Consider the following 16439-nt stretch of genomic DNA (forward strand, 5'->3'; position numbering starts at 1 on the left):
AGAAAAGAGTGATTTGAGCCTTCTATTTATAGACTATGAAGAGGTCGTACACTGGGCATACTCCAACATTACGTTGGGCGTAATGTTGCCACATATCACCATCTAGTGGGAAGTTGTGGAGAGGAAGCAGTGGCTCAGATCATGCCACGTTTCAGTCGCTGGTTTATCACAAAAATTAATTATCTTCTAAAATCCTTAATTTTTGCATACGAGCTCCGTTTTTTACATTCTTTATATCTACGCGAGGTAGCGACGTGATATACAAAATTCATTTGAAATATGTCGGGTAATTTTGACTTTATTTTTAAAGTTATATTTTAACAAGCTTAGACAGTTAAAGTCTTCTAAAAATTTCATAACTTTGTCATCTGATGTCCATTTTCGACTGTCTTTTTATCATTGAGCTCCTACTGATGAGATCTTCAACTCTCATTAAGATTGTGTCGGCTAAAAATCAATCGGTCTAAAATTCTATTTCCAACTTGTTTATTGCTACTCTAAATCATAGAAAAATCATAACTTCTTCTAACAATGTCATATTTGGATGTTCTTTTTATGTACGTTCTCGATTTAACGTATACTACGACTTTCATTTAGATTTCTAGACTAAAAAGTAGTTTATTAAAAATTCACCTTCTACAATATGTGGCGCTGTGCGGGTTTAGTCGCGAAACTTCGATGTGTCATAACTTGTTTGTTATAAGTTTGATTTTAGCATTTTTATATCTCTGAAATTTTTGTTACAATTATTTCATCTACTTTAAAGATATCGACTCTAATGTTCATTCCAATTTTGACGTATATTTTTATTATTGTTTTATTATGTTGTTTTAAGTACGTATATTTCACTTAAATCACATAAATCATATAATAATCAAATAATTCATCTTCAATACTTCAAAATAGGTTACAATTGTTGACCCTAACTATTACATAATTATAATAATGCTTAGCCAGAAACGCAGGCGTTACAATTCTCTCCTCCTTTGGATGATTCCATCCTAGAATCATACGTCAGCAAATAGATGTGGATAGCAACTCATCATGTCACTCTCTATCTCGCAGGTGAGGTTCGACCCATTCAAATGTTTCCATCGCAGAAGCACTAATTTTACGATCTTACATCGTAATTTCCTCTTACTACGGTCAATAAGCGCTTCAGGCTCTTCAATTAACCTCTTATCTTCATCCATCCTTAACTCTGAAAGTGGAATTATATTAGGAACTTCTCCCATAAACTTCCTCAGATAACACACATGGAAAGTGTTATGAATATCATCACATTTCTCTAGCAATTTCATCTTGTAAGCTTGGTTCCCAATCCTATGAAGAACCTTGAATGGCCTAATAAATCTTGGACTCAACTTTCCTTTCTTTCCAAATCTTATAAGTCCCTTCCACAACGAGACTTTAAACAACACTGAATCTCCATTTTCAAATATCATTGGTTGTCGCTTCTTGTCAGCATAGCTCTTTTGGCGATCCTGAGCTGCAAACATCCTTTCTCTAATCACTTTTAGCTTTTTAACATTCTTATGGACTATTTCATTACCCATTGTGACAAACCAAAATTTTCTATCCTGTTCAGTCAAACACTTCATTGAAAGTCAAACTCATTCCTGCTATCATTTAGCACAATTTGGAGTCTGTTTGATCGTTCTGAGCCTTGTACACCTAAGGGATAAGTGTCGGGGTTTATCTGCTGAAGCTATAGTACAAAGAACAATCCTAAAACACATTGACCATGAGTTCACGGCCACCACAATGGAGTTTACGGCCGTAAACTCCATGTGGTCCATAAACTTTCCTTATATGATCAAGTGAAGGCCATTTGTTCATTCCTTTCCTTTCCTTGGCTGATTCTCTTCCAAATCCTCTCAACTATCATCCCAATCTTCATCCCCGATCTTCAAAACTAGTAAGTTTCTTGACCTAATTAGTTGATGTCTTACTTGATCTAGTGATCTTACATGATTTCATCCGTGAAATCATTCTATTTGTGTAGATCTTCAAGTTTCACCAAGAACACCAAGAACACACACTCGTGTTCTTGGCCAAAACCGACCATTCAAGCTCCTAGATCGCTAGTAATCTTGTTCTAACTTATTATGTACTAGGTTTAACATGTTTAGGCCTTAGAAACATCAAGAATATAGGGTTGAATAAGAGTTTACGGCCAAAGATCTCCCAAGGCCATAAACTCCCTATAAGGGTGCAATGATGCCCTCTCTTCCTTCCTTACTTCCAGAACTTAGCCTAGAACTAACCACCATTAAACTAGGAACCTGAAACATCAAAATGTTACTTCATACCACTGAATTTACGACTGTAAACTCATGGGGAAGTCGTCCCCAGGCCGTAAACACAAGTTAAGGTCATTTATTGGACCTTAAACTCACCTAGCCTCTTTTTTAACCTTGGAACACTTAACCACTTAAGATATCATACCTTCAAGCCTCTAAATAAGACCTTTTAGAGAGTTTATGGCCAGGAGTAAACTCCCCTAAGCCGTAAACTCAATTAAGTATGGTCCATGGGCCACACACTCAATAACAATGCACTGCACTCCTTTGTTGCAACCAATGGCCTCCTAACACTTTGACCAAAGTGTTTTCCACACATTAGGATGTTTATACTTGTCTAATTAGTGTTATAATCACTAATTGTATACATACATATGTCTTTATGTGTTATTAGGATCATTGTGTGTGTTCAAGTCTTCACTTGACACCTAGCACTTGTCCGACACTTCCGTACGATCCACTCACTTTAGGTGAGTTCATACCCCTTAATTAACCTTTTAAATGTTTTTAAATGTTTATAAATGCTTTTATGGGGGTGAATGCAAGTTGAATATCATAGTTATTATATCAATGGCATGTGATTAATAACTAGCATACAAATGGATTTACTACACTTTTAGCTGTTTACTCAGTATACTACTTCCAAATGACTTACCAAAACGTTTTTACATGTTAAACTCTTCATCAAACTATCTTACATACTGTAACTTTCCTTTCAAACTCTGTTACAATTGTGTTTCAAACAAAGGATTTCTTATACTTTAAACTGTTCTTATCAAACAAACTGTTTTCAAATCATTTTATAAACCGACATCAAGTCATAAATTCTTATTTACTAAACTTTTCAAAGGTTTTACAAAACTTCTTTTATACTTTTATATTGTCAATTGCATGCCTATACATGTATGGTTATTGATATTGCCATATTTATACGTATTTTTAGGCAGTATTTAAGTACATTTTTATTAATAAATTGATAATATGTGCAGAATAGTGATATTTATGAGTTTAAATTGTTATTTTTAGTCAATACAAAGGATTTTCGAAGAGAGGGACCAGAGGTGACAAAATGGGGAACATGGGAGGCTTGGAAGACAAGAAAATAATAATTTCATAATAAGAGCTTAATTCACGACGTGGCGGTGCATCCCACGACGTGGCACGGGTGTTCCAGTAGATAAACATCGCGACTCGGAGGATTTCCTTGAAGGATACGTTTTACTTGAAGCCCACGACGTGGCGCATATGGCCACGACGTGGCGCAGGTTTTTGAGGATTATATAAGTTCTCCTATTATTACGAATAAAGGGACTTTTTGTAGAAGAAAAGGAGTTCCAGGAGACGTTTCAGAAGAGAAGAAAGGTCCTGGAAGAGGGATTTCAACACCAAAAGAAGTAAAGTTTTATATTTAGTTGATTATAAACATGTTTTTCATTAGTTTTAGCTGTGCTAGTTTAATTACTATGATGAGCAGCTAAATCTAGCTACTTTTGCTTAGCTAGATGAAGCTTTGAACTTATGAATAGTTATATGTTTATGGATTAATTTGAGTTGGTAAGAGTTGTTTGTGTTTGATTTGTATAACCTAGCATGTTATTATTTGCTTATCTAATTGCTAGATTGCATGTTCTGTGTAGCTTAGTGACTATGAAACTACATGAACTTGTTTACCTAATAATTTAGTGAACATTAAATTGTTAGAGCTAGGATTGACCAATCTTAGTTAGTAATTAGGCTAAATAAATCTTAGCTGTGCTAGAGAACGTAAATTGTGACCATAATTGCGTTTATACAACAAATCTTACATAGCATATTTACATTCATAATTAGTTCTGTGTTTAATTATGTGTGAACATACATGGTTTAACATGAATTAGTTACTTATTGGTAAGATAGAACTAAATTACTAATATAACTAAAACCCAACTTAATAACCCATAATCATTAGCTAGCCATAAGGAAGAAGTGGATTCAACTAAGCAAGAGTGTGTTTTTTATTAATTTGATTAAGTTCATTTGATCTTGCAAAATCAGATAAAACCCCCTTATTAAATTTGTTAATAAATTAGGTTAATTTATTAGTAATTAGGTTAATTAGTAACACCGTTCCCTGTGATCGACACCCGACTTACCTAAGGTATACTATAATCTGACTAGGTACACTGCCTATAAGTGCATAGTTAGTCTTAGTTTGTTAGGTTATAAATATTAAAATCAGTGGGTACTTTTGTGCACATCAAGTTTTTGGCGCCGTTACCGGGGAACGGTGCAGATTATTAGCTTATTTAGTTGCATTAGATTAATCGTTTTTTTTATTTAGGAATAAAATCTGCAGAAAGCTTAATTGGTTATCTATTTTGCTAGCTTATCTTAGTTTAATTATTGTTTTGTTTGTCGTAGAGTTCACGACGTGAGATTTAGTATACTCACGACGTGAAATCTGAGAGTTCATTTTTAGTTTTTCTTATTTTAGTCCAGTTTTACGTTTTAGTTTAGCAAGTTGCAGGAGTTAATGACCAGAGGCTCAAACACACCATTGGTGCCACCACTAGAAGATCTCGAGTCTGCAATTCACAAGAAAAAGACGCCCTTGCAAGAATTGAAGTCAACCTTCTCTAGGAAGTCAGGAAAGAAGACAGGAGAGTCAAGTTCCTCAACGAAGCACGAGAGCAATCTTGAGTATTTGGATCATTCACCCGTGCAAACCGAGTACGAAAGCGACACCGAGCCAGAATTTGAAGAACACACGAGTAAACCCGAGAACGAGCCAAGGAACGAGATGGCAAATATTGAAGAAATGTCCATGGGAGCTTACAAGAAGCGGATCCAAGAAGATGTGGGTCCCGGATTAGTCCAACCCGCAATACCTGCCAATGCCACATTCGAGCTGAAGGGACACATATTGACTGCGCTGAAGGACATCCCATTTTTTGGGAAAGACCATGAGGATGCTTTTAAGCATCTAGATGAAGTCAATGACATTGCTAATTACTTCAATGTACCAAATGTCAACAGGAACACCGTCCTGCTTAGGATGCTGCCCGTTACTTTCAAAGGAACTGCTAAAGAATGGTTAAAAGCACTCCCACCGGGTACAATCACCACTTGGGATCAAATGCGTGAGCAATTCCTAGACCAGTTTTGCCCGCCATCCAAGATAGCCAAAATCAAGAAGGCAATAGCCAACTTTGAGCAACAGCCGGGGGAGTCACTGTACGAAGCGTGGGAGCGTTACAAGGGCTTACTCAGAAACTGCCCGCAACATGACCTAAATGTGCAGCAAGAGATGTCAATATTTTATGATGAGGTCAATGTGATGACAAGACAACTCCTTGATTCTCAAGGACCGTTGACAAGGAAAAATCCAAGGGAGGTCAAGGAGCTAATTGAAGAATTCACGAAACACTCCCGCGAATACCATAACCCGAGGCAGGATGGAAGCAAAGGCGGTGGAGGAGCCCAAACTGAAGAAATTGCAGCTGTCATGGCCATGCTGAATAACATGGATCGCAGGATAACACAAATGGACCAGTCGATACACGCTATAAGAGTGGGGTGCGAGCGATGCAATGGTCCACACTTGACCAAGGACTGCAACGTGGATGAATTTGGGAACAGAAAAGCTCAAGTGTGCTACTCTAATAGGGATAAGTTTGAAGAGGACTGGAGGAAACCGAAGAAGGAGTGGCTGCCATATGAAGAATATGTTGGATAAGGTGTCTAAGTCCATAACTATTTCTGGTATGTACTTGACCCGACCCGGCATGGTCCATTTGGGTTGCATGGCACCGTGCAATTGGATAGACTAAATGAGAGAAATAACACTTGGAGATTATTAATATATCATAAGTTCTAATATATTAATAATATTATTTGATTAGTTTGATCAAGAATTAATTTAGAATTAATTATGTGATCAAAAGATAACTAATTAAATATATGGGTTGATTATGTAAATCATCCATATCTTGTATAGTGGGCTAAGAGGCTCCATGGATTATCAAGTTGGGTTCCACCCATAGGATGCTCCATGGATGCTCCATGGGAGTTACAAACCCATGGGTCATGGAAATGAAGAGTCATGACACATTAGGGTTTAACCCTAGATGTGTCAACACTATATAAGAAACATGTTCTCCACCTAAAATCGGCTACACACTAAGAAACAAGAGGGCTTGGCCGATTTTTGAGAAGTGTGTGTTCTCTCATAAGTTCTTCCAAGAGCATTTGGTGTTGTGTGAAGCATTTGAGGCATCACACTTGGGGTGCTAGGCTCACAAGATTTGAAGGAACACAAACAACAACAAGGTAAGTTATTCTATCTATACTTTAAGTTAAAATTGTTCCCCATGTATGCTAGATAGGAATATAACCTTGGAATTCAACTTTGCATGATAATTAGACAAACATAGATCCAAGGTTATTAAGGTTGCATGTACACTTAGGAAGTGTTAGAATGCTCAAAACCCATCAGTGGTATCAGAGCCTAGGCTTGTTTGTTTTTTATTTGTGCTTAAAAGTTGAAAAAAGTCAAAAATCTTGCTGTCTACGAATGGACTCGTCGAGTCCATAAGAGGGACTCGTCGAGTTCATATGTATCTTCAACCAACTCGGCGAGTAAGTTCATGCACTCGGCGAGTAGGGTCGACTGATTGCAGAATTTCGATTTAGTTGCTGGAAATGAATTAGAAACATTACCCTAAACTTTTTGGTACTTGAAAAACTTGTTTTAGATGGTGTAATGTCTTTGATAATTCATTTACAACAACTAGTTATCAAAATTACAAAGTTTTAAGTGTAATTTTTAATTTATGAATAAGTTCATATTCATGTTCTTGTTCTTATGATGTTTTAGATGATCATAGGAATTATTTGTAACCTATGTGGTAGATTAATTCTTGATCATAATGTGTTTTAATGGAGTCCATAACTTGTCCTCAAGTTATGGAAAACCAAGAGTCACACTTGAATTAAAACCATTAAAACAAACACAAGAGTTAGAAAAATGAAGAGTCTTCATTTTATTACTCTATTAAACTCATAAGTTACAAGAAATGAAAAGTTTTGAAAGTTACAAAACTTTCCCTCAAGTTTTGGAACAAGTAAAGTTAAGTTAAAACTTTAAGTTCCAACCCCTAGAATTTTAAAAGTTAAAATTCAACCCTTATACTTATATTATGATGATTTAATAATTATATATATATATATATATATATATATATATATATATATATATATATATATATATATAAGAATAATGTCGTCTTACCGCTAGTACGCCTCATTCACGAAGCCGGTCTATAAGGTGGGTATAAGGTTGTTGCCTATAAAATGGTGACTTAATTGGTGTCTACTCTCACCCACCGCTTGCTTGACTGGTGGAGGGTCGTTAGCCGAACGGGTAAGTCAAGGACTTATAAACTCTCATTCAAAGTATGATGTATATTGTAAAGTAACTAAATGTTTTATTAAATTCTCAATCTTAGTTACTTTAGGAAAATGTGAATAAGGTGCTAATCCATGAAATTACACTTTACACTTTGTCTAAGTCGTTGGTGGAGCGTGTGTGGTTAACCGGCATACTAACTTGTACTTAACAAGGTAGGTAAAGGGTGACTTAAGGTTTATTATAGTATCGGTGGAGCGTGTGTGGTTTACCGGCACATCGATTGAGTGATAAACTTTAAGGGTACCAAGTGATTTGCATGGTTACTTCACACCTCGTTTTGTGATCCTCGGTATCCCAGTCACAAAACTTGGAGGGCACTCTCGAGATTGAAACATGCCTTTGAAAAGTTCATTGAATCTCAAAGAATCTAGGAATTTATAAAAACCAATAAAACCTAATATCTAATATTTCGGTTTTCATGGTGCAAATTGGTGAATCGTCATTCACCTACCTTTCAAATATGGTATAGCTTAGATTACGGCATACCTCTTCTAAGTTATATTATATTGTGATTGGATCCTAGCCTTAATATTACATTTGGGTGTTTTATTAAGGACTCTCTTAAATCTATACTAAACTTGTTCTCCTCTTTCAGATGTCTTCAAATAATGCTTCTGGCTCGAATCCTAATGGCTCCTTTACTCTTATGAGTTTGTGTGGGAAAGTCACCTTTGATGGATCCAACTTCAATGAATGGATCAGAAACATCAGGATGATTACCCGCTACGAGGACAAAGAATATGTCCTTGACAAGGAGCTTAAGGAGATTGATGAGACCACTGCAACTCCTTAGGAGATTGCTGACTTTCAGGCACATGAAAGGGATGCTATGAAAGTAGCATGCATCATGATGGCCACAATGACAGCAGAACTCCAAAAGTCCTATGAGGATTTCTACCCTTATGAAATGCACCAAGATTTGATGGAAAGATACCATCAAAGTGCACGACAAGAAAGGTACGAAATTATCTGCTCCATGATAACAACCATGATGAAGGACGGGGATTCCATCACGAGCCACATGTAGAAAATGCAAAGGTATGTGGATCGATTGCTGAAACTTAATGTGAACCTCCCTGAGGAGCTAGCAATAGATATAATTTTGCGCTCCTTACCATCGTGCTATGATCAATTCCGCATGACATATCACATGAATAAGGAAGAGGTCACTCTCAGCAAACTTCAGGGACTTCTCAAGACTGCAGAAACAGGTCTTAAGGGGAAGTCAGTTGCTATCACTCCTACTCCAAACTCAACTCCGGTTTTGGCAATCGGGAAAAGTCGAGGGAGGAAGAGAAAGAGATCTTCGAAGGGTACCAAGGCTCGGACCCTTGATGGTTCTTCTTCAAGTGGAACCAAGAAAGGTTTCATTACTCCTTCTTCTAACCCAAAAGAGGCTGAATGCTTCTATTGCCATGAAAAAGCTCATTGGAAGCGAAACTGCCCAAAGTACCAGCAGGATGTGAAGGATGGGAAAGTCAAACCCAACCATGCAGGTATTTACACTATCATTTCTAATAACTCACCCCATTCGAAATCTTGGGTCCTTGATACCGGTTGTGGTATTCATATTTGTTGTGACTTGCAGGGACTAAAAAGAAGTGAGGATGTGAAGCAAGGAAGAATAAACTTGATCATGGGGAACAGGAAAGCTTCACCTGTCACCAAGATTGGAGTTTATACTTTATCGCTAAGTAGTGGGTTTAGTTTAGATTTGAATAAGTGTTGTTACTCGCCAGGAATGGCAAGAAATATTATTTCCTTTCATGCTTTGTACAAACAAGGGTTTACCTTTTCGTTTAATAATGAAGTTGGTTCTATTGATGCTTTCTTTAATAATGTTCTTTATTTTAAAGCATTACCTTGTGATGGTGTGTATGAAGCTGTGTCTGTTGTAGATAACTTAGGAAATAATGTTTTGTGTATTGATTCTACTAATAATAATAACCTGGATAAAGCATCAGTATGGCATTGTCGTCTTGGACATATGCGCAAGAAACGCATAGACCAACTCTAAAAGGATGGAGTCTTGGAGTCGTTTGACATAAAGTCAAATGATAGTTGCGAATCATGCTTACTTGGAAAAATGACAAAGTCACCCTTCACAGGCTCGTGTGAAAGGGGTGAAGGTTTGTTGGACCTTATACACACGGATGTGTGTGGACCATTCAAACATGCCACAAGGGATGCTAATCGTTATTATTTGACTTTTACTGATGATTACAGTAGATATGGATATGTCTACTTAATCAAGCATAAGTCAGAGACTTTCGAGAAGTTTAAGGAATTTAAACAGGAAGTCGAGAATCAATTGGGCAGGAACATTAAGATGCTTCGATCCGATCGGGGTGGTGAGTATCTTAGTTCAGAGTTCCTCGACTATCTAAGGGAATGTGGGATTGTCTCACAATTGACACCTCCCAGGACACCGCAGTTGAATGGTGTGGCTGAGAGGCGTAATCGAACCTTGTTGGACATGGTTCGTTCCATGATGAGTCGAGCTTCGCTACCAATCTCATTCTGGGGGTATGCCTTAGAGACTGCCGCCCATATCCTTAATCTAGTCCCTACAAAGAAAGTTGCCAAAAACCCTCACGAGATGTGGACTGGTAAAGTACCTAAACTAGAACACATCAAGATTTGGGGTTGCGAGGATTTCGTGAGACGCGAGACTCATGATAAGCTCGAACCTCGAAGCGAGAGGTGTATTTTCATCGGCTACCCACAGCAATCCTTTGGTTACCTCTTCTACAGACCTAGTGACAATGTGGTCTTTGTAGCAAGAAGAGGAGTCTTTCGAGAAAGAGAGTTTATAAGCCAAGGAGACAGTGGGAGGCAAATTGATCTTGAAGAAATTCAAGAGTCAAGTGGTGATGGAACTTCAAACTCTAGCCCTCAACTTGAGGAGGAAACTCCTGTTGAGCCAATTGACGAATTTGTACCTCTGAGGCGTTCCACGAGAGTTAGGAGTGCACCTAAGCATTACTATGGATTCCATATTACTGCAGAAGGTGAGACACTTATTAGTGATGGAACACTAGTAAGTCAAGATGACCCTAACAGCTACGAGGAAGCCATGGCAGGCCCCGAGTCTGCTAAATGGAAAGAGGCTATGGATAGCGAGATACAATCCATGCATGACAATCAAGTTTGGAACTTGGTTGAAAATGTACCAGGTCGTAAGACAGTGGGGTGCAAATGGGTCTTCAAGAAGAAGACCGACATGGATGGTAAAGTACACACTTATAAGGCTAGACTGGTTGCAAAGGGCTTTTCTCAAATTCCTGGAGTGGATTATGATGAGACCTTTTCTCCGGTAGCCAAGATTAAGTCTATTCGGGTTCTGTTAGCCATAGCCGCATTTCATGACTATGAAATTTGGCAAATGGATGTCAAAACCGCTTTCCTTAATGGAAAGTTGGCTGAAGATGTTTACATGAGTCAGCCAGAGGGTTTTGTCAGCAACAAGTACCCCAATAAAGTGTGTAAGCTTGAGAAATCCATTTATGGGTTAAAGCAAGCACCTCGCAGATTGAATCTTTGCTTTGATGAAAAGGTCAAGGAATTTGGCTTTTCTAGGAGTGAAGATGAATCTTGTGTGTATGTCAAGGCTAGTGGGAGTATAGTTAGCTTCTTGGTATTGTATGTGGATGACATACTACTCATAGGAAACGACATTCCAACCCTGCAGGAAGTAAAGTCCTGGCTTGGAAAGTGTTTCGCTATGAAGGATCTTGGTGAAGCTGCCTATATTTTAGGGATAAGGATCTTGAGAGATCGGAGTAAAAGACTAATTGGACTTAGTCAAAGTACCTACTTGGATAAGGTGCTGAAGAGATTCAGAATGCAAGACTCCAAGAAAGGAGAGTTGCCCATCCAGAGTAACGCCAAACTGAGTAAGACACAAAGCCCTAGCACTGAGGCTGAGATAGCACAAATGAGTCGAGTACCTTATGCTTCGGCTGTAGGATCGATCATGTATGCTATGACGTGTACCCGACCTGATGTAGCTTTTGCCCTGAGCATGGTTAGCAGGTTTCAGGGGAACCCTGGCAAGGCATACTGGACTGCGGTAAAGAATATTCTCAAGTACCTACGAAGGACTAAGGACTGGGTCCTTACCCTCGGTGGGAGTGATGACTTGAGAGTTGTAGGGTATAGTGATGCTAGCTTCCAGACTGATAGGGATAATTTCCGCTCTCAGTCGGGCTGGGTCTTTACCCTAAATGGAGGAGCAATTTCTTGGAAGAGTTCCAAGCAAGAGACAGTGGCAGATTCTACTTGTGAATCAGAGTATATTGCAGCTAGCGAGGCGGCAAAGGAGGCGTTATGGCTGAGGAACTTCATTGGAGACCTTGGAGTTGTACCAGCTATTAAAGAGCCAATGGAAATTTTCTGTGATAGTGAAAGTGTTGTTGCCTTAGCCAAGGAACCAAGGGATCACAGGAGATCCAGAAACATCGACAGAAAATACCATTTCATCAGACATCGGATCGAAGAAGGACTCCTCGTGGCAAAGAGGGTATCATCAGATGAGAATCTAGCAGATCCCCTCACGAAGGGATTGACTCGGGTTAAGCATCTCCAGCATGCTCGGAGCATAGGGCTGAAGGATGATATTAGATTTAGTAGTTAGATAACCTCGAAATTTGTAAAGTGTAATTGACATCTGATGATGAATAAAAGTGTTTTATTTATGAGTAAAGTGTTGCTATCTCTTGTCAATCATTTACTATATTTCTTTTGCATGTTTTGACTTCCAGAATAATTTTTGTTTGGTATAACATATTATTCAAACCTCCACAGTCGGTCATATGTCGGAAGTAGATATGAATCAAGACTGTCATGTTTGGTTGTAGAGGTCTTGGATAAGGCTACAGCAATCATGAGTGCTCAAACGTTCTGAGCATTGGACTCAACCCACGCTCACTGGAATCACTTCAAGGAATTCTATCTCGAGTGATCGTGAGACGGTAATATCGTATAAGTCTACAAGCCTAGAGATATGATTTGTTACTTACAAGTTGGTTATGCATTGATTGTACGAAAAACGCATTGGTAACTCGATGTTATAAATCACGCTCTTGTGTGTAATTCAATGAGTGGTAGAACAAACATATGAATCGAAGTTTATCTGTTCCTTCTTGGATTAGAAGCTGATATCTGGGCCCCTCGATGACTTTGTTTTGACCTATGTACCGGGCCCGATCAGAACTAAATTGATGTGTTCAATGAAGTTCTTTGTCAAACAAATCGGAAATCGGGAAACAAACTTTTGGACAATAAGTAAGACATTGTTCCGTGTATTTGTCCGACTGATATCTAGAATAGAGGATTATATGATCACTTATCTTAAATGGTGTACCATCATCTTCTCAGTTCCGAGAAACCTTGTAAAGAGCTACGATTGCCGATCGGTTCCTGAAGTCATACTTGCAGTAATAGTTATTAGACTTATCCAAGTGGGAGACTGTTGGATAAGGTGTCTAAGTCCATAACTATTTCTGGTATGTACTTGACCCGACCCGGCATGGTCCATTTGGGTTGCATGGCACCGTGCAATTGGATAGACTAAATGGGAGAAATAACACTTGGAGATTATTAATATATCATAAGTTCTAATATATTAATAATATTATTTGATTAGTTTGATCAAGAATTAATTTAGAATTAATTATGTGATCAAAAGATAACTAATTAAATATATGGGTTGATTATGTAAATCATTCATATCTTGTATAGTGGGCTAAGAGGCTCCATGGATTATCAAGTTGGGTTCCACCCATAGGATGCTCCATGGATGCTCCATGGGAGTTACAAACCCATGGGTCATGGAAATGAAGAGTCATGACACATTAGGGTTTAACCCTAGATGTGTCAACACTATATAAGAAACATGTTCTCCACCTAAAATCGGCTACACACTAAGAAACAAGAGGGCTTGGCCGATTTTTGAGAAGTGTGTTTTCTCTCATAAGTTCTTCCAAGAGCATTTGGTGTTGTGTGAAGCATTTGAGGCATCACACTTGGGGTGCTAGGCTCACAAGGTTTCAAGGAACACAAACAACAACAAGGTAAGTTATTCTATCTATACTTTAAGTTAAAATTGTTCCCCATGTATGCTAGATAGGAATATAACCTTGGAATTCAACTTTGCATGATAATTAGACAAACATAGATCCAAGGTTATTAGGGTTGCATGTACACTTAGGAAGTGTTAGAATGCTCAAAACCCATCAGAATATAGGAAGCAAAAAGAAGAGAAGTATAGGCAGACAGGTCAAGGCCTATATCAAAAGGAGCAGCCACCAGCCGAGAAGAAACCCGACCTAGAGACCATTTTAATGAACTTTATGGAAGCATCGGAAAAGCGATACGAGGCCACGGATTCCGCTATCATGGAACAACAAACATTGATCAAGAACCAACAAGCCTCCATCCATAACCTTGAAGTACAATTTGGTTAACTAGCAACTTTAGTTCATGAAAAATTTTCCCCGAAGAGTCCCGAAGTACAAGCCCAATCTCACGTAATGGCCATCAATACTGAAGAAGATACAATATCTGAGTTCCTGGAGGCGTTGGAAGAAGAACCGCAGCAGCCCAAGAAATTAAGGATCGACAATGGAGAAAGTGCTGAACCAAGCGACCCACGACGTGACACTCCTCTCGCCACGACGTGGCGCAAGTCTGAGCAAAAACCCTTTGCGCCTATTCCAGCTTATCATCCACCTATGCCATTTCCCACCCGCGCAGCACTTAGTCGACTGGAGAAGGAACATTTAGAGTTTGTGAAGCATGTGAAAGGGATCCCAATTAATACTCCCTTTGTTGAATCCTTATCCAAAGCTTCCGAAAACCAGAAATTACTGCAAGACTTGATAGATACGTGAAGGCAATTAAAGAAGCAGTCTACAGTGATTCTGAGTGAACAAACTTCAAAAGTTGTTTTGGGAGAAACACCAGAAAAGATGGGGGATCCTGGACGCCTCACTCTTCCATGCGAGTTTGGGAATAAAATGAAGGTTAATGCTTTAGCCGATTCTGGGGCTAGCATTAATCTAATGCCTTTTTCATTTTATCAAAAATTGGAGATTCAGAAGATGAAGGCTACAAAAATGAAGATTCACATGGCGAACCGTTCGGTGACACAACCCCGAGGAATAGTGGAGGATATTTTGGTGAGAATTGGAAAATTTATTTTTCCAATAGACTTTGTAGTCATGGACATGAAAGAAGATCCAGATGTTCCGATAATCCTAGGACGGCCATTGCTCAACACTGCTGGTGCCCTTGTTGATATCCGCGAGTCGAAGCTAACTTTGAGGGTTGGAGATGAACAAGAAGTCTTTGGGATAAAGGATGACTTTCAAGAAAATAAAGAAGAGGTGTTCACAATTAATGAAGAGAATGAACTAGAAGAACTGGAAAAGCTTATGGAAGAAGAGATAAAAGTAGTTCATCAAGTCAAAATGACAAAACCAAAGGCATCTGTTCCATATTGGATTGAAGTCATAGCCTACAAGAGCCCGCCTTCTTGGGTAAGCAAAGAGGATGAGGAAATAACAAGTGATGAAGAGGAGGTCACTTCAAGAGTAACAAAGCCGGTGGTGAAAGCAGAAGAGAATGACATAAAGTACAAGGAGGAAACCACGGGCACAAAACGCAAGCTTGAAGAAAAGGGAAAAGCTAAAAAGGAGAATTCAAAGAAGGCGTATAAAAGGAGAGTTCAAGCTTACAAAAGGCGGTTCAAGGAACAAAAGATCTTGGTGGAGGACTCTTCCGAAGATTCAACGTAGAAGGCACGGAGTCCAGCTCAAGACTCCAAGAAAAAGAAGCGCTTCTCGGGAGGCAACCCGAGTTTGGTTTGCATTTTCTTTTTAAAATTTTCTTTCCTTTTAAGTAGGAAAGACATCGATTCATCATCTAAAAAAAAAAAAAAAAAAAAAAAAAAAAAAAAAAAAAACTCGGTAACTAGTAGAAAATTAGCTATAGGGAACTTTAAATAACGATTGATATGCAAAATAATTAATTAATATGATAAACATTATTGAGACTTTTGCATCTGGCAGTCTCCACGATGTGGGCATAGCCCAACCACGTCGTGGGAAAAAGAGAATGCGCGACTGAGAAAAAACAATTTAAGGTCCACGACGTGGGCATCACCCGCCACGTCGTGGCCGTTAAAAATCAGGGGGGGACCAATTGTTTAAAACCCTTTGACTGATAATTCTCATTCCCACTTGTGAGGCTGCCGCACGAACGGAAACATTGTAACCCCACAGCTAATTTTGTTTCTACTTCTAATTTCCTTGCAAGATCTTGCCAATTAATCTATTTGGTACGTGATTTCTTTATTATTTTGTAGTAATTCTTCTAATTTCAAGTTTTCATGGTTAGGGTTTGTATGATTCACGAAATTGGTTGAATCTAATGGTTGATTTTAGATTAAGTATACCTTTAATGGTCATAGGAACAAACCCCAACCATTGATTTTAGTAGAAATCGCATGCAATTAGATCGAGCAACACGCTGTGAACGATGCGACCCACGACGTGGCGCAGCCTGGCCACATCGTGACTTCTGTCAAACTATTTAAACTGTTTAATGTGTTGGTTGTTTGCTGTTTTGGTTTGTTCTGATTGCAGAAATGGGACCACGACGAGCTGTTCCGCAGGAAGAAGACC

The 16439-nt window shown here is 38.6% G+C and overlaps 1 non-coding gene across 1 annotated transcript; it reads right to left on the reverse strand.

The window, feature by feature from the left end:
- Positions 1–5466: 5466 nt before the first annotated feature.
- On the reverse strand, positions 5467–5573 carry LOC145019020 (small nucleolar RNA R71). Its single transcript, XR_013667340.1, has one exon. It is a non-coding gene; the product is annotated as a small nucleolar RNA R71 (small nucleolar RNA).
- Positions 5574–16439: the final 10866 nt, after the last annotated feature.

Source organism: Lactuca saligna, chromosome 9 (genome assembly GCF_052625555.1).
Source record: "Lactuca saligna cultivar CGN05327 chromosome 9, ASM5262555v1, whole genome shotgun sequence".
Classification (NCBI taxonomy): domain Eukaryota; kingdom Viridiplantae; phylum Streptophyta; class Magnoliopsida; order Asterales; family Asteraceae; genus Lactuca; species Lactuca saligna.